A 25,332-nucleotide genomic window follows, 5' to 3' on the forward strand; every position below is an offset into this window, starting at 1 on the left:
TATTAGTTAGCCCCGCCCCTTGGTGACAGGAATTGACCCTTCATAAGGCCTTAATGGCCTGAAGTGCAGTCTGGCTGCATTTTAGGTTGAGAGAGGCATGGGAAGGATGTTGCCAGGGGAGGCGGTGGCATGGTGCGAGGGCCTATATCACCGCTTGTTATTATTATTATTTTTATTCGGACACTTCGCGTGCTTTTTTGGAGGCCTGAACGTGCTCGAAAACTCACCAAATTTTGCGTACCCCCCCAAGGGAATACGAAAAATTTGATATTTTGAGGTGCTCCAGAATGTTTGGGCGAAACTGAACGAGAGCGCCACCTATTTTAGGTACCCCGCCACTGCATGTCGTTAATCTTTATGAAAATTCATACACGTGATCTACATGCTAGGGCGAACAAAAAACCCTCTTAATGTCATGGTGAAATGTCGACAGGAAGGCGGCCATTTTAGGTCAAAGTCAATATTTTGGCGTTTTAGCACCTCGCATTTTAACGAACTCGTCCTAGAGCTTTTATCCCACTGAGCCACAAATTGCTGAGGATGTTCAGGAGGCATGTGTGATTAAATGTTGTGTTATTTCTTCTAATAGGAGACTTAGTTTACGAGGGGCGGGGCCTCAAAGTTTGATGTCTCGCCATGAAAAATTAAACGGCTATAACTCCCACATAAAGCAACATTTCTGCACCAAATTTGCTAGATATGATGGCAGTCACCTCCTACAGAGTTCTATATGTCAATATTTTGATTATGAAATAGCCACGCCCCCTGGAGGTCAAAAGTGTTGTTTTTTGCTCACACACCCATAACTCTGGCTTGGTGGACACCACATGGCCCAAATTCACTCAGGCATCACAAAACATGTTGGTGAAGAGATCTGGTAAAGGACGTTGCTCTACGCTGCACGGCGTGCCCGTGACGCCATGGCGAAGTTCCATGCGGCGGCGTGACAACATAAATCACTATAAAATTGTCAATTTTGATCTGATCACCCTAAAACTTATAGGGATTAATAAGGGATCAGTCCTGAACAGATTACTGTGACCATTGCTGGTGTAGACCTAAGCCCCGCCCACTTACAACAGGAAGTGGTTTTTTCCACGTTTGAGGGTCATGCTTCTAAGCAAATGGTCCCAAACACTTGAGACTCCTCCAAAACATGTCAAACCCTTTCATGGTGCCACAATAAAAACCTCAAGTCGCTACGCTAAACAGGACATGGCGAATGGCGGTCCAACGCCATGAAACAGGAAGTACCTGTGACCAAGCCATGGAACTTTGGACCGCCACCAAACTTGCCATGACTGATGACAGTAAGGCCCTGAACTAAGCCCCATTGAAACATTATGGAATAAATGGAGCATGTCTCCATAGCGCCCCCTACAAAATTTCAATCAATCAGCCCCGCCCACTACGTGGACCGACATGGATAAAATTCAGCACAGTTGGAGAACCTTCCAGTACCTTCAAAAAAGTCTCTTGGACATATGGGCTAAATTCAACAGGAAGTCGGCCATTTTGAAAAAGGTGCCATTTTTGGGGTCATTTCTTTGCCATACATTTTAAACAACTCCTCCTAGGGATATTGTCCAACTGACACCCAACTTGCACAGGATGCTCAGGAGGCATGTGTGATTTAAAGTTGTGTTATTTCTTCTAATAGAAGATTTAGTTTAGGAGGGGCGGGCCCTCAAAGTTTGATGTCTCATTAACAAAGACTTATTGCTAAAACTCCCACATAAAACAACATATCAGCACAGGAATCGACACCTTTGATGCCAGTCCCATGATGAACAAAATCTAAAATGCAATGATATGACTATGAACTAGCCACACCCCTTGGCAACAACAAGTGTCTGATATCATGAACCAGGAAGTACCTGTAACAAAGCCATGAAATTGTTGATCTTCACCATACTTGCCATGAGTCATGACAGTTATGTACTTAATAGAGTAAAATTACAATATAGTGGAAAAGATAGTAAATGGCTCCATAGCGCCCCCTACAATATTTCAATAAATCAGCCCCGCCCACTGCATTGATTGACATGGATATGATTCGGCACAGTTGTAGAACCTTCCAGTACCTTCAAAAAAGTCTCTTGGACATATGGGCTAAATCAAACAGGAAGTCGGCCATTTTGAATAAGGTGCCATTTTCGGGGTCATTTCTGTCATTTGCTTTGCCATGCATTTTGAGGAAGTCCTGCTAAGAATTTTATCTAACTTTAACCCAAATGAGTCAGGATGCTCAAGAGGCATGTGTGATTAAAAGTTGTGTTATGTCTTTTAATAGGGGATATCGTTTAGGAGAGGCGGGGCAGCAAAGCAGATGTGATGCAACAAAAAGAAAAACTGACATAACTCCCACAAAAAACAACCAACCAGCACCAAATTTGCTACAGATGATGCCAGTCATATCCTTCACATTTTTGCATGTCAATAATTAGATTATAAATTAGCCCCGCCCCTTGGTGACAGGAAGTGACCGTTCATAAGGCCTAAATGGCCTGAAGTGCAGTCTGGCTGCACTTTAGGTCGAGAGAGGCATGGGAAGGATGTTGCCGGGGAGGCGGTGGCATTATGCCGAGCGGCGCCATGGTGCGAGGGCCTATATCACCGCTTGCGGTTTTAATTAGGCCCGAGCACCTTGGCGGTGCGAAGGCCTATTGTAATTGCAGTGTTTATTAGGCCCGAGCACCTTGGCGGTGCGAAGGCCTATTGTAATTGCAGTGTTTATTAGGCCCGAGCACCTTGGCGGTGCGAAGGCCTATTGTAATTGCAGTGTTTATTATTATTATTATTAGGCCCGAGCACCTTGGCGGTGCGAAGGCCTATTGTAATTGCAGCGTTTATTATTATTAGGCCCGAGCACCTTGGCAGTGCGAAGGCCTATTGTAATTGCAATGTTTATTATTATTATTATTATTATTATTATTTTTATTCGGACACTTCGCGTGCTTTTTTGGAAGCCTGAACGTGCTCGAAAACTCACCAAATTTTGCGTACCCCCCCAAGGGAATACAAAAAATTTGATATTTTGAGGTGCTCCAGAATGTTTGGGCGAAACTGAACGAGAGCGCCACCTATTTTAGGTGCCCCGCCACTGCATGTCGTTAATCTTTATGAAAATTCATACACATGATCTACATGCTAGGGCGAACAAAAAATCCTCTTAATGTCATGGTGAAATGTCGACAGGAAGGCGGCCATTTTAGGTCAAAGTCAATATTTTGGCGTTTTAGCACCTCGCATTTTAACGAACTCGTCCTAGAGCTTTTATCCCACTGAGCCACAAATTGCTGAGGATGTTCAGGAGGCATGTGTGATTAAATGTTGTGTTATTTCTTCTAATAGGAGACTTAGTTTACGAGGGGCGGGGCCTCAAAGTTTGATGTCTCGCCATGAAAAATTAAACGGATATAACTCCCACATAAAGCAACATTTCTGCACCAAATTTGCTAGATATGATGGCAGTCCCCTCCTACAGAGTTCTATATGTCAATATTTTGATTATGAAATAGCCACGCCCCCTGGAGGTCAAAAGTGTTGTTTTTTGCTCACACACCCATAACTCTGGCTTGGTGGACACCACATGGCCCAAATTCACTCAGGCATCACAAAACATGTTGGTGAAGAGATCTGGTAAAGGACGTTGCTCTACGCTGCACGGCGTGCCCGTGACGCCATGGCGAAGTTCCATGCGGCGGCGTGACATCATAAATCACTATAAAATTGTCAATTTTGATCTGATCACCCTAAAACTTATAGGGATTAATAAGGGATCAGTCCTGAACAGATTAATGTGACCATTGCTGGTGTCGACCTAAGCCCCGCCCACTTACAATAGGAAGTGGTTTTTTGCACGTTTGAGGGTCATGCTTCTAAGCAAATGGTCCAAAACACTTGAGCCTCCTCCAAAACATGTCAAACCCTTTCATGATGCCACAATAAAAACCTCAAGTCGCTACGCTAAACGGGACATGGCGAATGGCGGTCCAACGCCATGAAACAGGAAGTACCTGTGACCAAGCCATGGAACCTTGGACCGCCACCATACTTGTCATGACTGATGACAGTAAGGCCCTGAACTAAGCCCCATTGAAACATTATGGAATAAATGGAGCATGTCTCCATAGCGCCCCCTACAAAATTTCAATCAATCAGCCCCGCCCACTACATGGACCGACATGAATAAAATTCAGCACAGTTGGAGAACCTTCCAGTACCTTCAAAAAAGTCTCTTGGACATATGGGCTAAATTCAACAGGAAGTCGGCCATTTTGAAAAAGGTGCCATTTTTGGGGTCATTTCTTTGCCATGCATTTTAAACAACTCCTCCTAGGGATATTGTCCAACTGACACCCAACTTGCACAGGATGCTCAGGAGGCATGTGTGATTTAAAGTTGTGTTATTTCTTCTAATAGAAGATTTAGTTTAGGAGGAGCGGGCCCTCAAAGTTTGATGTCTCATTAACAAAGACTTATTGCTAAAACTCCCACATAAAACAACATATCAGCACAGGAATCGACCCATTTGATGCCAGTCCCATGATGAACAAAATCTACAATGCAATAATATGACTATGAATTAGCCCCGCCCCTTGGCAACAACAAGTGTCTGATATCATGAACCAGGAAGTACCTGTAACAAAGCCATGAAATTGTTGATCTTCACCATACTTGCCATGAGTCATGACAGTTATGTACTTAATAGAATAAAATTACAACATAGTGGAAAAGATAGTAAATGGCTCCATAGCGCCCCCTACAATATTTCAATCAATCAGCCCCGCCCACTACATTGACTGACATGGATAAAATTCAGCACACTTATAGACCCTCCCAGTACCTTCAAAAAAGTCTCTTGGATATATGGGCTAAATCCAACAGGAAGTCGGCCATTTTGAAAAAGGTGCCATTTTTGGGGTCATTTCTGTCATTTTCTTTGTCATGCATTTTGAGAAGTTCCTTCTAAGAATTTTATCTAACTTTAACCCAAATGAGTCAGGATGCTCAAGAGGCATGTGTGATTAAAAGTTGTGCTATTTCTTTTAATAGGGGATATCATTTAGGAGAGGCGGGGCAGCAAAGCAGATGTGATGCAATGAAAAGGAAAACTGACATAACTCCCCCAAAAAACAACCAACCTGCATCAAATTTGCTACAGATGATGCCAGTCATATCCTTCACATTTGTGCATGTCAATAATTAGATCATAAATTAGCCCCGCCCCTTGTTGACAGGAAGTGACCGTTCATAAGGCCTAAATGGCCTGAAGTGCAGTCTGGCTGCACTTTAGGTTGAGAGGGGCATGGGAAGGATGTTGCCAGGGGAGGCGGTGGCATTATGCCGAGCGGCGCCATGGTGCGAGGGCCTATATCACCGCCTGCGGTTTTAATTATTATTATTATTATTATTATTATTCTCCTAATAAATGAATTGCTTTTTTGGAGGCCTGAACATGCTCAAAAACTCACCAAATTTTGCGTACCCCCCCAAGGGAATGCGAAAAATTTGATATTTTGAGGTGCTCCAGAATGTTTGGGCAAAACTGAATGAGAGCGCCACCTATTTTAGGTGCCCCGCCACTGCATGTCGTTAATCTTTATGAAAATTCATACACATGATCTACATGCTAGGGCGAACAAAAAATCCTCTTAATGTCATGGTGAAATGTCAACAGGAAGGCGGCCATTTTAGGTCAAAGTCAATATTTTGGCGTTTTAGCACCTCGCATTTTAACGAACTCGTCCTAGGGCTTTTATCCCACTGAGCCACAAATTGCTCAGGATGTTCAGGAGGCATGTGTGATTAAATGTTGTGTTATTTCTTCTAATAGGAGACTTAGTTTACGAGGGGCGGGGCCTCAAAGTTTGATGTCTCGCCAGGAAAAATTAAACGGATATAACTCCCACATAAAGCAACATTTCTGCACCAAATTTGCTAGATATGATGGCAGTCCCCTCCTACAGAGTTCTATATGTCAATATTTTGATTATGAAATAGCCACGCCCCCTGGAGGTCAAAAGTGTTGTTTTTTGCTCACACACCCATAACTCTGGCTTGGTGGACACCACATGGCCCAAATTCACTCAGGCATCACAAAACATGTTGGTGAAGAGATCTTATAAAGGACGTTGCTCTACGCTGCACGGCGTGCCCGTGACGCCATGGCGAAGTTCCATGCGGCGGCGTGACATCATAAATCACTATAAAATTGTCAATTTTAATCTGATCAACCTAAAACTTATAGGGATTAATAAGGGATCAGTCCTGAACAGATTAATGTGACCATTGCTGGTGTAGACCTAAGCCCCGCCCACTTACAACAGGAAGTGGTTTTTTCCACGTTCGAGGGTCATGCTTCTAAGCAAATGGTCCAAAACACTTGAGACTCCTCCAAAACATGTCAAACCCTTTCATGATGCCACAATAAAAACCTCAAGTTGCTACGCTAAACAGGACATGGTGAATGGCGGTCCAACGCCATGAAACAGGAAGTACCTGTGACCAAGCCATGGAACCTTGGACCGCCACCAAACTTGCCATGACTGATGACAGTAAGGCCCTGAACTAAGCCCCATTGAAACATTATGGAATAAATGGAGCATGTCTCCATAGCGCCCCCTACAAAATTTCAATCAATCAGCCCCGCCCACTACATGGACCGACATGAATAAAATTCAGCACAGTTGGAGAACGTTCCAGTACCTTCAAAAAAGTCTCTTGGACATATGGGCTAAATTCAACCGGAAGTCGGCCATTTTGAAAAAGGTGCCATTTTTGGGGTCATTTCTTTGCCATGCATTTTAAACAACTCCTCCTAGGGATATTGTCCAACTGACACCCAACTTGCACAGGATCCTCAGGAGGCATGTGTGATTTAAAGTTGTGTTATTTCTTCTAATAGAAGATTTAGTTTAGGAGGGGCGGCCCTTCAAAGTTTTATGTCTCATTAACAAAGACTTATTGATAAAACTCCCACATAAAACAACATATCAGCACAGGAATCACCACATTTGATGCCAGTCCCATGATGAACAAAATATACAATGCAATAATATGACTATGAACTAGCACCACCCCTTGGCAACAACAAGTGTCTGATATCGTGAACCAGGAAGTACCTGTAACAAAGCCATGAAACCTTTGATCTTCACCATACTTGCCATGAGTCATGACAGTTATGTCCTTAATAGAGTAAAATTATAATATAGTGGAAAAGATAGTAAATGGCTCCATAGCGCCCCCTACAATATTTCAATCAATCAGCCACGCCCACTACATTGACTGACATGGATAAAATTCAGCACACTCATAGACCATTCCAGCACCTTCAAAAAAGTCTCTTGGACATATGGGCTAAATCCAACAGGAAGTCGGCCATTTTGAAAAAGGTGTCATTTTTGGGGTCATTTCTGTCATTTTCTTTGTCATGCATTTTGAGAAGTTCCTTCTAAGAATTTTGTCCAACTTTAACCCAAATGAGTTAGGATGCTCAAGAGGCATGTGTGATTAAAAGTTGTGCTATTTCTTTTAATAGGGGATATCATTTAGGAGAGGCGGGGCAGCAAAGCAGATGTGATGCAACGAAAAGGAAAACTGACATAACTCCCACAAAAAACAACCAACCTGCACCAAATTCACTACAGATGATGCCAGTCATATTCTTCACATTTGTGCATGTCAATAATTAGATTATAAATTAGCCCCGCCCCTTGGTGACAGGAAGTGACCCTTCATAAGGCCTAAATGGCCTGAAGTGCAGTCTGGCTGCACTTTAGGTTGAGAGAGGCATGGGAAGGATGTTGGCAGGGGAGGCGGTGGCATTATGCTGAGCAGCGCCATGGTGCGAGGGCCTATATCACCGCTTGCGGTTTTAATTATTATTATTTTTATTCGGACACTTCGCGTGCTTTTTTGGAGGCCTGAACGTGCTCGAAAACTCACCAAATTTTGCGTACCCCCCCAAGGGAATACGAAAAATTTGATATTTTGAGGTGCTCCAGAATGTTTGGGCGAAACTGAATGAGAGCGCCACCTATTTTAGGTGCCCCGCCACTGCATGTCGTTAGGCTTTATGAAAATTTATACACATGATCTACATGCTAGGGCGAACAAAAAATCCTCTTAATGTCATGGTGAAATGTCGACAGGAAGGCGGCCATTTTAGGTCAAAGTCAATATTTTGGCGTTTTAGCACCTCGCATTTTAACGAACTCGTCCTAGAGCTTTAATCCCACTGAGCCACAAATTGCTCAGGATGTTCAGGAGGCATGTGTGATTAAATGTTGTGTTATTTCTTCTAATAGGAGACTTAGTTTACGAGGGGCGGGGCCTCAAAGTTTGATGTCTCGCCATGAAAAATTAAACGGATATAACTCCCACATAAAGCAACATTTCTGCACCAAATTTGCTAGATATGATGGCAGTCCCCTCCTACAGAGTTCTATATGTCAATATTTTGATTACAAAATAGCCACGCCCCCTGGAGGTCAAAAGTGTTGTTTTTTGCTCACACACCCATAACTCTGGCTTGGTGGACACCACATGGCCCAAATTCACTCAGGCATCACAAAACATGTTGGTGAAGAGATCTTATAAAGGACGTTGCTCTACGCTGCACGGCGTGCCCGTGACGCCATGGCGAAGTTCCATGCGGCGGCGTGACATCATAAATCACTATAAGATTGTCAATTTTGATCTGATCACCCTAAAACTTATAGGGATTAATAAGGGATCAGTCCTGAACAGATTAATGTGACCATTGCTGGTGTAGACCTAAGCTCCGCCCACTTACAACAGGAAGTGTTTTTTTCCACGTTTGAGGGTCATGCTTCTAAGCAAATGGTCCCAAACACTTGAGACTCCTCCAAAACATGTCAAACCCTTTCATGATGCCACAATAAAAACCTCAAGTCGCTACGCTAAACGGGACATGGCGAATGGCGGTCCAACGCCATGAAACAGGAAGTACCTGTGACCAAGCCATGGAACCTTGGACCGCCACCATACTTGCCATGACTGATGACAGTAAGGCCCTGAACTAAGCCCCATTGAAACATTATGGAATAAATGGAGCATGTCTCCATAGCGCCCCCTACAAAATTTCAATCAATCAGCCCCGCCCACTACATGGACCGACATGAATAAAATTCAGCACAGTTGTAGAAGCTTCCAGTACCTTCAAAAAAGTCTCTTGGACATATGGGCTAAATTCAACAGGAAGTTGGCCATTTTGAAAAAGGTGCCATTTTTGGGGTCATTTCTTTGCCATGCATTTTAAACAACTCCTCCTAGGGATATTGTCCAACTGACACCCAACTTGCACAGGATGCTCAGGAGGCATGTGTGATTTAAAGTTGTGTTATTTCTTCTAATAGAAGATTTAGTTTAGGAGGGGCGGGCCCTCAAAGTTTTATGTCTCATTAACAATGACTTATTGCTAAAACTCCCACATAAAACAACTTATCAGCACAGGAATCGACCCATTTGATGCCAGTCCCATGATGAACAAAATCTACAATGCAATAATATGACTCTGAACTAGCCCCACCCCTTGGCAACAACAAGTGTCTGATATCATGAACCAGGAAGTACCTGTGACAAAGCCGTGAAATTGTTGATCTTCACCATACTTGCCATGAGTCATGACAGTTATGTCCTTAATAGAGTAAAATTACAATATAGTGGAGAAAATCGTAAACGGCTCCATAGCGCCCCCTACAATATTTCAATCAATCAGCCCCGCCCACTGCATTGACTGACATTGATATGATTCGGCACAGTTGTAGAACCTTCCAGTACCTTGAAAAAAGTCTCTTGGACATATGGGCTAAATCAAACAGGAAGTCGGCCATTTTGAAAAAAGGTGTCATTTTTGGGGCAATTTCTGTCATTTTCTTTGTCATGCATTTTGAGAAGTTCCTTCTAAGAATTTTGTCCAACTTTAACCCAAATGAGTCAGGATGCTCAAGAGGCATGTGTGATTAAAAGTTGTGCTATTTCTTTTAATAGGGGATATCGTTTAGGAGAGGCAGGGCAGCAAAGCAGCTGTGATGCAATTAAAAGGAAAACTGACATAACTCCCACAAAAAACAACCAACCTGCACCAAATTTGCTACAGATGATGCCAGTCATATCCTTTACATTTCTGCATGTCAATAATTAGATGATAAGTTAGCCCCGCCCCTTGGTGACAGGAAGTGACCCTTCATAAGGCCTAAATGGCCTGAAGTGCAGTCTGGCTGCACTTTAGATTGAGAGAGGCATGGGAAGGATGTTGCCAGGGGAGGCGGTGGCATTATGCCGAGCGGCGCCGTGGTGCGAGGGCCTATATCACCGCTTGCGGTTTTAATTATTATTATTATTATTATTATTATTATTTTTATTCGGACACTTCGCGTGCTTTTTTGGAGGCCTGAACGTGCTCGAAAACTCACCAAATTTTGCGTACCCCCCCAAGGGAATACGAAAAATTTGATATTTTGAGGTGCTCCAGAATGTTTGGGCGAAACTGAATGAGAGCGCCACCTATTTTAGGTGCCCCGCCACTGCATGTCGTTAGGCTTTATGAAAATTCATACACATGATCTACATGCAAGGGCGAATGAAAAATCCTCTTAATGTCATGGTGAAATGGCGACAGGAAGGCGGCCATTTTAGGTCAAAGTCAATATTTTGGCGTTTTAGCACCTCGCATTTTAATGAACTCGTCCTAGAGCTTTTATCCCACTGAGCCACAAATTGCTCAGGATGTTCAGGAGGCATGTGTGATTAAATGTTGTGTTATTTCTTCTAATAGGAGACTTAGTTTACGAGGGGCGGGGCCTCAAAGTTTGATGTCTCGCCATGAAAAATTAAACGGATATAACTCCCACATAAAGCAACATTTCTGCACCAAATTTGCTAGATATGATGGCAGTCCCCTCCTACAGAGTTCTATATGTCAATATTTTGATTATGAAATAGCCACGCCCCCTGGAGGTCAAAAGTGTTGTTTTTTGCTCACACACCCATAACTCTGGCTTGGTGGACACCACATGGCCCATATTCACTCAGGCATCACAAAACATGTTGGTGAAGAGATCTGATAAAGGACGTTGCTCTACGCTGCACGGCGTGCCCGTGACGCCATGGCGAAGTTCCATGCGGCGGCGTGACATCATAAATCACTATAAAATTCTCAATTTTGATCTGATCACCCTAAAACTTATAGGGATTAATAAGGGATCAGTCCTGAACAGATTACTGTGACCATTGCTGGTGTAGACCTAAGCCCCGCCCACTTACAACAGGAAGTGGTTTTTTGCACGTTTGAGGGTCATGCTTCTAAGCAAATGATCCCAAACACTTGAGACTCCTCCAAAACATGTCAAACCCTTTCATGATGCCACAATAAAAACCTCAAGTTGCTACGCTAAACAGGACATGGCGAATGGCGGTCCAACGCCATGAAACAGGAAGTACCTGTGACCAAGCCATGGAACCTTGGACCGCCACCAAACTTGCCATGACTGATGACAGTAAGGCCCTGAACTTAACCCCATTGAAACATAATGGAATACATGGAGCATGTCTCCATAGCGCCCCCTACAAATTTTCAATCAATCAGCCCCGCCCACTACATGGACCGACATGGATAAAATTCAGCACAGTTGGAGAACCTGCCAGTACCTTCAAAAAAGTCTCTTGGACATATGGGCTAAATTCAACAGGAAGTCGGCCATTTTGAAAAAGGTGCCATTTTTGGGGTCATTTCTTTGCCATGCATTTTAAACAACTCCTCCTAGGGATATTGTCCAACTGACACCCAACTTGCACAGGATGCTCAGGAGGCATGTGTGATTTAAAGTTGTGTTATTTCTTCTAATAGAAGATTTAGTTTAGGAGGGGCGGGCCCTCAAAGTTTGATGTCTCATTAACAAAGACTTATTGCTAAAACTCCCACATAAAACAACATATCAGCACAGGAATCACCACATTTGATGCCAGTCCCATGATGAACAAAATCTACAATGCAATAATATGACTATGAATTAGCCCCACCCCTTGGCAACAACAAGTGTCTGATATCATGAAACTGGAAGTACCTGTAACAAAGCCATGAAATTGTTGATCTTCACCATACTTGTCATGAGTCATGACAGTTATGTCCTTAATAGAGTAAAATTACAATATAGTGGAGAAAATCGTAAACGGCTCCATAGCGCCCCCTACAATATTTCAATCAATCAGCCCCGCCCACTGCATTGACTGACATTGATATGATTCGGCACAGTTGTAGAACCTTCCAGTACCTTGAAAAAAGTCTCTTGGACATATGGGCTAAATAAAACAGGAAGTCGGCCATTTAAAAAAAAGGTGTCATTTTTGGGGCAATTTCTGTCATTTTCTTTGTCATGCATTTGGAGGAACTTCTCCTAAGAATTTTGTCCAACTTTAACCCAAATGAGTCAGGATGCTCAAGAGGCATGTGTGATTAAAAGTTGTGCTATTTCTTTTAATAGGGGATATCGTTTAGGAGAGGCGGGGCAGCAAAGCAGATGTGATGCAATGAAAAGGAAAACTGACATAACTCCCACAACAAACAACCAACCTGCACCAAATTTGCTACAGATGATGCCAGTCATATCCTTCACATTTGTGCATGTCAATAATTAGATGATAAGTTAGCCCCGCCCGTTGGTGACAGGAAGTGACCCTTCATAAGGCCTAAATGGCCTGAAGTGCAGTCTGGCTGCACTTTAGGTTGAGAGAGGCAAGGGAAGGATGTTGGCAGGGGAGGCGGTGGCATTATGCCGAGCGGCGCCATGGTGCGAGGGCCTATATCACCGCTTGCGGTTTTAATTATTATTATTATTATTATTATTATTATTATTATTATTTTTATTCGGACATTTCGCGTGCTTTTTTGGAGGCCTGAACGTGCTCGAAAACTCACCAAATTTTGCGTACCCCCCCAAGGGAATACGAAAAATTTGATATTTTGAGGTGCTCCAGAATGTTTGGGTGAAACTGAACGAGAGCGCCACCTATTTTAGGTGCCCCGCCACTGCATGTCGTTAATCTTTATGAAAATTCATACACATGATCTACATGACAGGGCGAACAAAAAATCCTCTTAATGTCATGGTGAAATGTCGACAGGAAGGCGGCCATTTTAGGTCAAAGTCAATATTTTGGCGTTTTAGCACCTCGCATTTTAACGAACTCGTCCTAGAGCTTTTATCCCACTGAGCCACAAATTGCTGAGGATGTTCAGGAGACATGTGTGATTAAATGTTGTGTTATTTCTTCTAATAGGAGACTTAGTTTACGAGGGGCGGGGCCTCAAAGTTTGATGTCTCGCCATGAAAAATTAAACGGATATAACTCCCACATAAAGCAACATTTCTGCACCAAATTTGCTAGATATGATGGCAGTCCCCTCCTACAGAGTTCTATATGCCAATATTTTGATTATGAAATAGCCACGCCCCCTGGAGGTCAAAAGTGTTGTTTTTTGCTCACACACCCATAACTCTGGCTTGGTGGACACCACATGGCCCAAATTCACTCAGGCATCACAAAACATGTTGGTGAAGAGATCTGGTAAAGGACGTTGCTCTGCGCTGCACGGCGTGCCCGTGACGCCATGGCGAAGTTCCATGCGGCGGCGTGACATCATAAATCACTATAAAATTGTCAATTTTGATCTGATCACCCTAAAACTTATAGGGATTAATAAGGGATCAGTCCTGAACAGATTAATGTGACCATTGCTGGTCTAGACCTAAGCCCCGCCCACTTACAACAGGAAGTGGTTTTTTCCACGTTTGAGGGTCATGCTTCTAAGCAAATGGTCCCAAACACTTGAGACTCCTCCAAAACATGTCAAACCCTTTCATGATGCCACAATAAAAACCTCAAGTCGCTACGCTAAACGGGACATAGCGAATGGCGGTCCAACGCCATGAAACAGGAAGTACCTGTGACCAAGCCATGGAACCTTGGACCGCCACCATACTTGCCATGACTGATGACAGTAAGGCCCTGAACTAAGCCCCATTGAAACATTATGGAATAAATGGAGCATGTCTCCATAGCGCCCCCTACAAAATTTCAATCAATCAGCCCCGCCCACTACATGGACCGACATAGATAAAATTCAGCACAGTTGGAGAACCTTCCAGTACCTTCAAAAAAGTCTCTTGGACATATGGGCTAAATCCAACAGAAAGTCGGCCATTTTGAAAAAGGTGCCATTTTTGGGGTCATTTCTTTGCCATGCATTTTAAACAACTCCTCCTAGGGATATTGTCCAACTGACACCCAACTTGCACAGGATGCTCAGGAGGCATGTGTGATGTAAAGTTGTGTTATTTCTTCTAATAGAAGATTTAGTTTAGGAGGGGCGGGCCCTCAAAGTTTTATGTCTCATTAACAAAGACTTATTGATAAAACTCCCACATAAAACAACATATCAGCACAGGAATCGACACATTTGATGGCAGTCCCATGATGAACAAAATATACAATGCAATAATGGGACTATGAATTAGCCCCACCCCTTGGCAACAAGAAGTGTCTGATATCATGAACCAGGAAGTACCTGTAACAAAGCCATGGAACCTTTCATCTTCACCATACTTGCCATGAGTCATGACAGTTATGTCCTTAATAAAATAAAATTACAATATAGTGGAAAATATAGTAAATGGCTCCATAGCGCCCCCTACAATATTTCAATCAATCAGCCCCGCCCACTACATTGACTGACATGGATAAAATTCAGCATACTTGTAGACGCTCCCAGTACCTTCAAAAAAGTCTCTTGGACATATGGGCTAAATCAAACAGGAAGTCGGCCATGTTGAAAAAGGTGCCATTTTTGGGGTCATTTCTGTCATTTTCTTTGCCATGCATTTTGAGAAGGTCCTCCTAAGAATTTTCTCCAACTGTAACCCAAATGAGTCAGGATGCTCAAGCTGCATATCTGATTAAAAGTTGTGTTATTTCTTTTAATAGGGGATATCGTTTAGGAGAGGCGGGGCAGCGAAGCAGATGTGATCCAATGAAAAGGAAAACTGACATAACTCCCACAAAAAACAACCAACCATATTTATAGACATGTATGTACAGATGAACATGCAGGTCCATCTGAAGGAATTATTAATTATGTGAATCAGTTTCATATGTGTTTTCTTGTTTAGAAGCAGACTGATTGCTCTTTGATTTATAGACATTTGTTCAGATTCTTGGATAGAGTGGTATTGGATCAGCTCTGTTGATGGATTAATTAAAACATCCAGTGCGGCTAATACTTACAACAATAAGTTACTGAAAACTATATTTATGTAAATGATGTTAACAGTTTTTAACAAATGTCACAGGCATGTTAATAAGCACAATGAATTAAAACTAAACTTGAAGCATTTATGTATTATTCCTCCCTGTTGCTCTTTGTCTGTACTGTGGGGGATTACATGAAAAAGAAAAAATCTGAGGCTTTGGTTCTGAGAATGAGCAGCTAATTCTTGTTTTGAATAAAGTAAAAATAATGTAACATCCATTTATGGAAAACTGGTGGGATTTTTTTTTCAATTTCATTAAACACTGTGGCATATTTGATCCACTTTTAGATTATTTTTTTCAATTTATTGAAGCCAGAGTATGTAAGATTTCAAAGCGATTCTTTCCAACACTAGGTGGCAAACACCATGTAGTGAGCAAAACCACACAACTGCTACCTCTACAAACCACCACAGGGCGGAAGTAGTGAGCTAAACTTGCTCCTCACCCCTCCCATCCTCTAAATACAGCGGAACCGTCACCGTCCACAAGACTCAAAGTTTATTTACAAACTGTGTGATGACATCCAGTATTTCAGCTCTACATGAACCGGTAAGTAACTGTTAACACAACAGGCTCTTTGTCATGCTGAAAATGATACTCTCTTATGGTGTTTTTTTTGCAAAGTAGTACGTAAAAATGACAATATCGCGTATGGAATAAACGGTGGTACTAAGAAGAGGCTAAGCTACGTGCTAAGCTAGCTATAGTTGTTAGGCTAATTCTAACTTTATTAATATTTCTGCATATATTCAGCTGATGTTAGACTGAATCAGCCTAACACAGGCAGTCAGACACTGACATAATGCAGAATTTACATGTTTGAATGTTGTTACAGCGATGATCCGTGTACACACTTGTTTTCAGTGATGAATATGACATGTTAAGGTTGCCAGGAAGGCCGAGGCAGGGCTGGTGGACGGTCCGAGGACAAGCGGGTCAGTCTGAGGAAGACGAGCTGCAGCTTCCAGAGATGTGACTGGCTAGCTGTAGTACAGGTAAAATGCAGTTTCATGTTCACTGTTTTGTCTCAAGATATTACTGATAAAAAACATTTATTACAGGAATTCCACAGTATTCCAATAACCAACAATGGTAAACGAGGCTGAAGTTAGCTTCCGATTCGCAATATGTGTAAAGGGCAATTCCACTGAATTTTTCGGAAACACCACATTAGACCAGGTCCTGACAAAAAACTACAACACTTGGACTCTTAAAACCTGGGTTAAAATATTCCACATACTATGCAGATTCAATAAAACATAGTGTCTGATTTGTGAAATCTTTATTCTATTTGTGAAAATGCAAATAAGGGTCATTTCATGACTTTTTTGGCATCTGGACCACATTACATCAGGTCCTGACAAAAAACTAAAACACTTAGACTCTTCAAATGTGGGCTAAAATATTCCACATACTATACCAGTTTTTTGTCAGTACCTGGTCTAATGTGGTGGTGTTTCCAAAAAATTCAGTGTAATTGCCCTTTACACATATTGCAGCCATAAGCTGCGGATCGGAAGCTAACTTCAGCCTCGTCAATGGTAACTGTTTTATGTATTATTTGTTGTTGTAACATAAATGTAATTTTATATTTGAGCTTGTTACCTACTGCTCTGTCTTCCATATGTTACTTGTTGCTTTGGCATCCAGACATTAGTTTTAGATATTACAGTAATATATTAACTTAGTCTCTGAACAAAGTTGGTAGACACAGACCTTCACTAAAAAATCTGATCTTTCACTTTTCACTTTGTTTTCCATCAGTTAGTAAAATGTGGCTCTATTTATCTAACCAATCTTTTGTATAATTTTGCAGAGACGTCTTGATGACATAAATGTGAAGGACCTAAGAAGACTCACATCCCAGCTCCTCAGAAGGAAACAAGGCTTGATTCCCAGTTGCTGTGTGGCTACTGAAGAGCAGTTTCCTGATCTGCACAGACACAACATTGGTTTTGTTTTTGGTGTTTGATTCTTTTTTTTTTTTTCTAGTAAACCACAATTTAATAGCATTTCTGTGGAATCTATTGTTTACATGTTCGTTGATTGTATTGTTTCTTACTTATAACTTTGTGTTACTAATTAAGTAATTTGAGCTACTTTGTACACTTTGAAGCGTTTTTAAAATAAAGAAATTTAAATGCTTTTCCCCATTTATTCAATACATTCAAGTCATCTAAATAACTGCAGTAGGATGTGATCATACAGGAACAAGATAAAAGTTTATTACAATTTATGACTGTAATAAATACAGATCTAACAGTGTATAAACACAGCACAAATCCCACAGAGAAAAGTCTATGATCCACAAACAGAAGACACAACTATATACAAAAGATCAACCAACCTGCACCAAATTCACTACAGATGATGCCAGTCATATTCTTCACATTTGTGCATGTCAATAATTAGATGATAAGTTAGCCCCGCCCCTTGGTGACAGGAAGTGACCCTTCATAAAACCTAAATGGTCTGAAGTGCAGTCTGGCTGCACTTTAGGTTGAGAGAGGCATGGGAAGGATGTTGCCAGGGGAGGCGGTGGCATGATGCCGAGCGGCGCCATGGTGCGAGGGCCTATATCACCGCCTGCGGTTTTAATTATTATTATTATTATTATTTTTATTCGGACACTTCGCGTGCTTTTTTGGAGGCCTGAACGTGCTCGAAAACTCACCAAATTTTGCGAACCCCCCCAAGGGAATGCGAAAAATTTGATATTTTGAGGTGCTCCAGAATGTTTGGGCGAAACTGAACGAGAGCGCCACCTATTTTAGGTGCCCCGCCACTGCATGTCGTTAATCTTTATGAAAATTCATACACATGATCTACATGCTAGGGCGAACAAAAAACCCTCTTAATGTCATGGTGAAATGTCGACAGGAAGGCGGCCATGTTAGGTCAAAGTCAATATTTTGGCGTTTTAGCACCTCGCATTTTAACGAACTCGTCCTAGGGCTTTTATCCCACTGAGCCACAAATTGCTCAGGATGTTCAGGAGGCATGTGTGATTAAATGTTGTGTTATTTCTTCTAATAGGAGACTTAGTTTACGAGGGGCGGGGCCTCAAAGTTTGATGTCTCGCCAGGAAAAATTAAACGGATATAACTCCCACATAAAGCAACATTTCTGCACCAAATTTGCTAGATATGATGGCAGTCCCCTCCTACAGAGTTCTATATGTCAATATTTTGATTATGAAATAGCCACGCCCCCTGGAGGTCAAAAGTGTTGTTTTTTGCTCACACACCCATAACTCTGGCTTGGTGGACACCACATGGCCCAAATTCACTCAGGCATCACAAAACATGTTGGTGAAGAGATCTGGTAAAGGACGTTGCTCTACGCTGCACGGCGTGCCCGTGACGCCATGGCGAAGTTCCATGCGGCGGCGTGACATCATAAATCACTATAAAATTGTCAATTTTGATCTGATCACCCTAAAACTTATAGGCATTAATAAGGGATCAGTCCTGAACAGATTAATGTGACCATTGCTGGTGTAGACCTAAGCCCCGCCCACTTACAACAGGAAGTGTTTTTTTCCACATTTGAGGGTCATGCTTCTAAGCAAATGGTCCCAAACACTTGAGACTCCTCCAAAACATGTCAAACCCTTTCATGATGCCACAATAAAAACCTCAAGTCGCTACGCTAAACGGGACATGGCGAATGGCGGTCCAACGCCATGAAACAGGAAGTACCTGTGACCAAGCCATGGAACCTTGGACCGCCACCATACTTGCCATGACTGATAACAGTAAGGCCCTGAACTAAGCCCCATTGAAACATTATGGAATAAATGGAGCATGTCTCCATAGCGCCCCCTACAAAATTTCAATCAATCAGCCCCGCCCACTACATGGACCGACATGAATAAAATTCAGCACAGTTGGAGAACCTGCCAGTACCTTCAAAAAAGTCTCTTGGACATATGGGCTAAATTCAACAGGAAGTCAGCCATTTTGAAAAAGGTGCCATTTTTGGGGTCATTTCTTTGCCATGCATTTTAAACAACTCCTCCTAGGGATATTGTCCAACTGACACCCAACTTGCACAGGATGCTCAGGAGGCATGTGTGATTTAAAGTTGTGTTATTTCTTCTAATAGAAGATTTAGTTTAGGAGGGGCAGGCCCTCAAAGTTTGATGTCTCATTAACAAAGACTTATTGCTAAAACTCCCACATAAAACAACATATCAGCACAGGAATCGACCCATTTGATGCCAGTCCTATGATGAACAAAATCTACAATGCAATAATATGACTCTGAACTAGCCCCACCCCTTGGCAACAACAAGTGTCTGATATCATGAACCAGGAAGTACCTGTAACAAAGCCGTGAAATTGTTGATCTTCACCATACTTGCCATGAGTCATGACAGTTATGTCCTTAATAGAGTAAAATTACAATATAGTGGAGAAGATCGTAAATGGCTCCATAGCGCCCCCTACAATATTTCAATCAATCAGCCCCGCCCACTACATTGACTGACATGGATATGATTCGGCACAGTTTTAGAACCTTCCAGTACTTTCAAAAAGGTCTCTTGGACATATGGGCTAAATCAAACAGGAAGTCAGCCATTTTGAAAAAGGTGACATATTTGGGGTCATTTCTGTCATTTTCTTTGCCATGCATTTTGAGGAAGTCCTCCCAAGAATTTTATCCAACTTTAACCCAAATGAGTCAGGATGCTCAAGAGACATGTGTGATTAAAAGTTGTGCTATTTCTTTTAATAGGGGATATCGTTTAGGAGAGGCGGGGCAGCAAAGCAGATGTGACGCAATGAAAAGGAAAACTGACATAACTCCCACAAAAAACAACCAACCTGAACCAAATTTGCTACAGATTATGCCAGTCATATCCTTCACATTTGTGCATGGCAATAAATAGATTATAAGTTAGCCCCGCCCCTTGGTGACAGGAAGTGACCCTTCATAAGGCCTAAATGGCCTGAGGTGCAGTCTGGCTGCATTTTAGGTTGAGAGAGGCATGGGAAGGATGTTGCCAGGGGAGGCGGTGGCATTATGCCGAGCGGCGCCATGGTGCGAGGGCCTATATCACCGCTTGCGGTTTTAATTAGGCCCGAGCACCTTGGCGGTGCGAAGGCCTATTGTAATTGCAGTGTTTATTATTATTATTAGGCCCGAGCACCTTGGCGGTGCGAAGGCCTATTGTAATTGCAGTGTTTATTATTATTATTATTATTATTAGGCCCGAGCACCTTGGCGGTGCGAAGGCCTATTGTATTTGCAGTGTTTATTATTATTTTTATTCGGACACTTCGCGTGCTTTTTTGGAGGCCTGAACGTGCTCGAAAACTCACCAAATTTTGCGTACCCCCCCAAGGGAATACGAAAAATTTGATATTTTGAGGTGCTCCAGAATGTTTGGGCGAAACTGAACGAGAGCGCCACCTATTTTAGGTGCCCCGCCACTGCATGTCATTAATCTTTATGAAAATTCATACACATGATCTACATGCTAGGGCGAACAAAAAATCCTCTTAATGTCATGGTGAAATGTCGACAGGAAGGCGGCCATTTTAGGTCAAAGTCAATATTTTGGCGTTTTAGCACCTCGCATTTTAACGAACTCGTCCTAGAGCTTTTATCCCACTGAGCCACAAATTGCTCAGGATGTTCAGGAGGCATGTGTGATTAAATGTTGTGTTATTTCTTCTAATAGGAGACTTAGTTTACGAGGGGCGGGGCCTCAAAGTTTGATGTCTCGCCAGGAAAAATTAAACGGATATAACTCCCACATAAAGCAACATTTCTGCACCAAATTTGCTAGATATGATGGCAGTCCCATCCTACAGAGTTCTATATGTCAATATTTTGATTATGAAATAGCCACGCCCCCTGGAGGTCAAAAGTGTTGTTTTTTGCTCACACACCCATAACTCTGGCTTGGTGGACACCACATGGCCCAAATTCACTCAGGCATCACAAAACATGTTGGTGAAGAGATCTTATAAAGGACGTTGCTCTACGCTGCACGGCGTGCCCGTGACGCCATGGCGAAGTTCCATGCGGCGGCGTGACATCATAAATCACTATAAAATTGTCAATTTTGATCTGATCACCCTAAAACTTATAGGGATTAATAAGGGATCAGTCCTGAACAGATTACTGTGACCATTGCTGGTGTAGACCTAAACTCCGCCCACTTACAACAGGAAGTGTTTTTTTGCACGTTTGAGGGTCATGCTTCTAAGCAAATGGTCCAAAACACTTGAGCCTCCTCCAAAACATGTCAAACCCTTTCATGATGCCACAATAAAAACCTCAAGTCGCTACGCTAAACGGGACATGGCGAATAGCGGTCCAACGCCATGAAACAGGAAGTACCTGTGACCAAGCCATGGAACCTTGGACGGCAACCATACTTGCCATGACTGATGACAGTAAGGCCCTGAACTAAGCCCCATTGAAACATAATGGAATACATGGAGCATGTCTCTATAGCGCCCCCTACAAAATTTCAATCAATCAGCCCCGCCCACTACATGGACCGACATAGATAAAATTCAGCACAGTTGGAGAACCTGCCAGTACCTTCAAAAAAGTCTCTTGGACATATGGGCTAAATTCAACAGGAAGTCGGCCATTTTTAAAAAGGCGCCATTTTTGCGGTCATTTCTTTGCCATGCATTTTAAACAACTCCTCCTAGGGATATTGTCCAACTGACACCCAACTTGCACAGGATGCTCAGGAGGCATGTGTGATTTAAAGTTGTGTTATTTCTTCTAATAGAAGATTTAGTTTAGGAGGGGCGGGCCCTCAAAGTTTGATGTCTTATTAACAAAGACTTATTGCTAAACCTCCCACATAAAACAACATATCAGCACAGGAATCGCCACATTTGATGCCAGTCCCATGATGAACAAAATATACAATGCAATAATGGGACTATGAATTAGCCCCACCCCTTGGCAACAACAAGTGTCTGATATCGTGAACCAGGAAGTACCTGTAACAAAGCCATGAAACCTTTGATCTTCACCATACTTGCCATGACTTATGACAGTAAAGTCCTTAATAGAGTAAAATTACAATATAGTGGAGAAGATAGTAAATGGCTCCATAGCGCCCCCTACAATATTTTAATTAATTAGCCCCGCCCACTACATTGACTGACATGGTTATGATTCGGGAAACTTGTAGACGCTCCCAGTACCTTCAAAAAAGTCTCTTGGACATATGGGCTAAATCAAACAGGGAGTCGGCCATTTTGAAAAAGGTGCCATTTTTGGGGTCATTTCTGTCATTTTCTTTGCCATGCATTTTGAGGAACTTGTCCTAAGAATTTTGTCCAACTTTAACCCAAATGAGTTAGGATGCTCAAGAGGCATGTGTGATTAGAACTTGTGCTATTTCTTTTAATAGGGGATATCGTTTAGGAGAGGCGGGGCAGCAAAGCAGATGTGATGCAACAAAAAGAAAAACTGACATAAATCCCCCAAAAAACAACCAACCTGCACCAAATTTGCTACAGATGATGCCAGTCATATCCTTCACATTTGTGCATGTCAATAATTAGATGATAAGTTAGCCCCGCCCCTTGGTGACAGGAAGTGACCCTTCATAAAACCTAAATGGTCTGAAGTGCAGTCTGGCTGCACTTTAGGTTGAGAGAGGCAAGGGAAGGATGTTGGCAGGGGAGGCGGTGGCATTATGCCGAGCGGCGCCATGGTGCGAGGGCCTATATCACCGCTTGCGGTTTTAATTATTATTATTATTATTATTTTTATTCGGACACTTCGCGTGCTTTTTTGGAGGCCTGAACGTGCTCGAAAACTCACCAAATTTTGCGTACCCCCCCAAGGGAATACGAAAAATTTGATATTTTGAGGTGCTCCAGAATGTTTGGGCGAAACTGAACGAGAGCGCCACCTATTTTAGGTGCCCCGCCACTGCATGTCGTTAATCTTTATGAAAATTCATACACGTGATCTACATGCTAGGGCGAACAAAAAACCCTCTTAATGTCATGGTGAAATGTCGACAGGAAGGCGGCCATTTTAGGTCAAAGTCAATATTTTGGCGTTTTAGCACCTCGCATTTTAACGAACTCGTCCTAGAGCTTTTATCCCACTGAGCCACAAATTGCTGAGGATGTTCAGGAGGCATGTGTGATTAAATGTTGTGTTATTTCTTCTAATAGGAGACTTAGTTTACGAGGGGCGGGGCCTCAAAGTTTGATGTCTCGCCATGAAAAATTAAACGGCTATAACTCCCACATAAAGCAACATTTCTGCACCAAATTTGCTAGATATGATGGCAGTCCCCTCCTACAGAGTTCTATATGTCAATATTTTGATTATGAAATAGCCACGCCCCCTGGAGGTCAAAAGTGTTGTTTTTTGCTCACACACCCATAACTCTGGCTTGGTGGACACCACATGGCCCAAATTCACTCAGGCATCACAAAACATGTTGGTGAAGAGATCTGGTAAAGGACGTTGCTCTACGCTGCACGGCGTGCCCGTGACGCCATGGCGAAGTTCCATGCGGCGGCGTGACATCATAAATCACTATAAAATTGTCAATTTTGATCTGATCACCCTAAAACTTATAGGGATTAATAAGGGATCAGTCCTGAACAGATTACTGTGACCATTGCTGGTGTAGACCTAAGCCCCGCCCACTTACAACAGGAAGTGGTTTTTTCCACGTTTGAGGGTCATGCTTCTAAGCAAATGGTCCCAAACACTTGAGACTCCTCCAAAACATGTCAAACCCTTTCATGGTGCCACAATAAAAACCTCAAGTCGCTACGCTAAACAGGACATGGCGAATGGCGGTCCAACGCCATGAAACAGGAAGTACCTGTGACCAAGCCATGGAACTTTGGACCGCCACCAAACTTGCCATGACTGATGACAGTAAGGCCCTGAACTAAGCCCCATTGAAACATTATGGAATAAATGGAGCATGTCTCCATAGCGCCCCCTACAAAATTTCAATCAATCAGCCCCGCCCACTACGTGGACCGACATGGATAAAATTCAGCACAGTTGGAGAACCTTCCAGTACCTTCAAAAAAGTCTCTTGGACATATGGGCTAAATTCAACAGGAAGTCGGCCATTTTGAAAAAGGTGCCATTTTTGGGGTCATTTCTTTGCCATACATTTTAAACAACTCCTCCTAGGGATATTGTCCAACTGACACCCAACTTGCACAGGATGCTCAGGAGGCATGTGTGATTTAAAGTTGTGTTATTTCTTCTAATAGAAGATTTAGTTTAGGAGGGGCGGGCCCTCAAAGTTTTATGTCTCATTAACAAAGACTTATTGCTAAAACTCTCACATAAAACAACATATCAGCACAGGAATCGACACCTTTGATGCCAGTCCCATGATGAACAAAATCTAAAATGCAATGATATGACTATGAACTAGCCACACCCCTTGGCAACAACAAGTGTCTGATATCATGAACCAGGAAGTACCTGTAACAAAGCCATGAAATTGTTGATCTTCACCATACTTGCCATGAGTCATGACAGTTATGTACTTAATAGAGTAAAATTACAATATAGTGGAAAAGATAGTAAATGGCTCCATAGCGCCCCCTACAATATTTCAATCAATCAGCCCCGCCCACTGCATTGATTGACATGGATATGATTCGGCACAGTTGTAGAACCTTCCAGTACCTTCAAAAAAGTCTCTTGGACATATGGGCTAAATCAAACAGGAAGTCGGCCATTTTGAATAAGGTGCCATTTTCGGGGTCATTTCTGTCATTTGCTTTGCCATGCATTTTGAGGAAGTCCTGCTAAGAATTTTATCTAACTTTAACCCAAATGAGTCAGGATGCTCAAGAGGCATGTGTGATTAAAAGTTGTGTTATGTCTTTTAATAGGGGATATCGTTTAGGAGAGGCGGGGCAGCAAAGCAGATGTGATGCAACAAAAAGAAAAACTGACATAACTCCCACAAAAAACAACCAACCTGCACCAAATTCACTACAGATGATGCCAGTC

Source organism: Telmatherina bonti (genome assembly GCF_933228915.1).
Source record: "Telmatherina bonti genome assembly, chromosome: 2".
NCBI lineage: Eukaryota > Metazoa > Chordata > Actinopteri > Atheriniformes > Telmatherinidae > Telmatherina > Telmatherina bonti.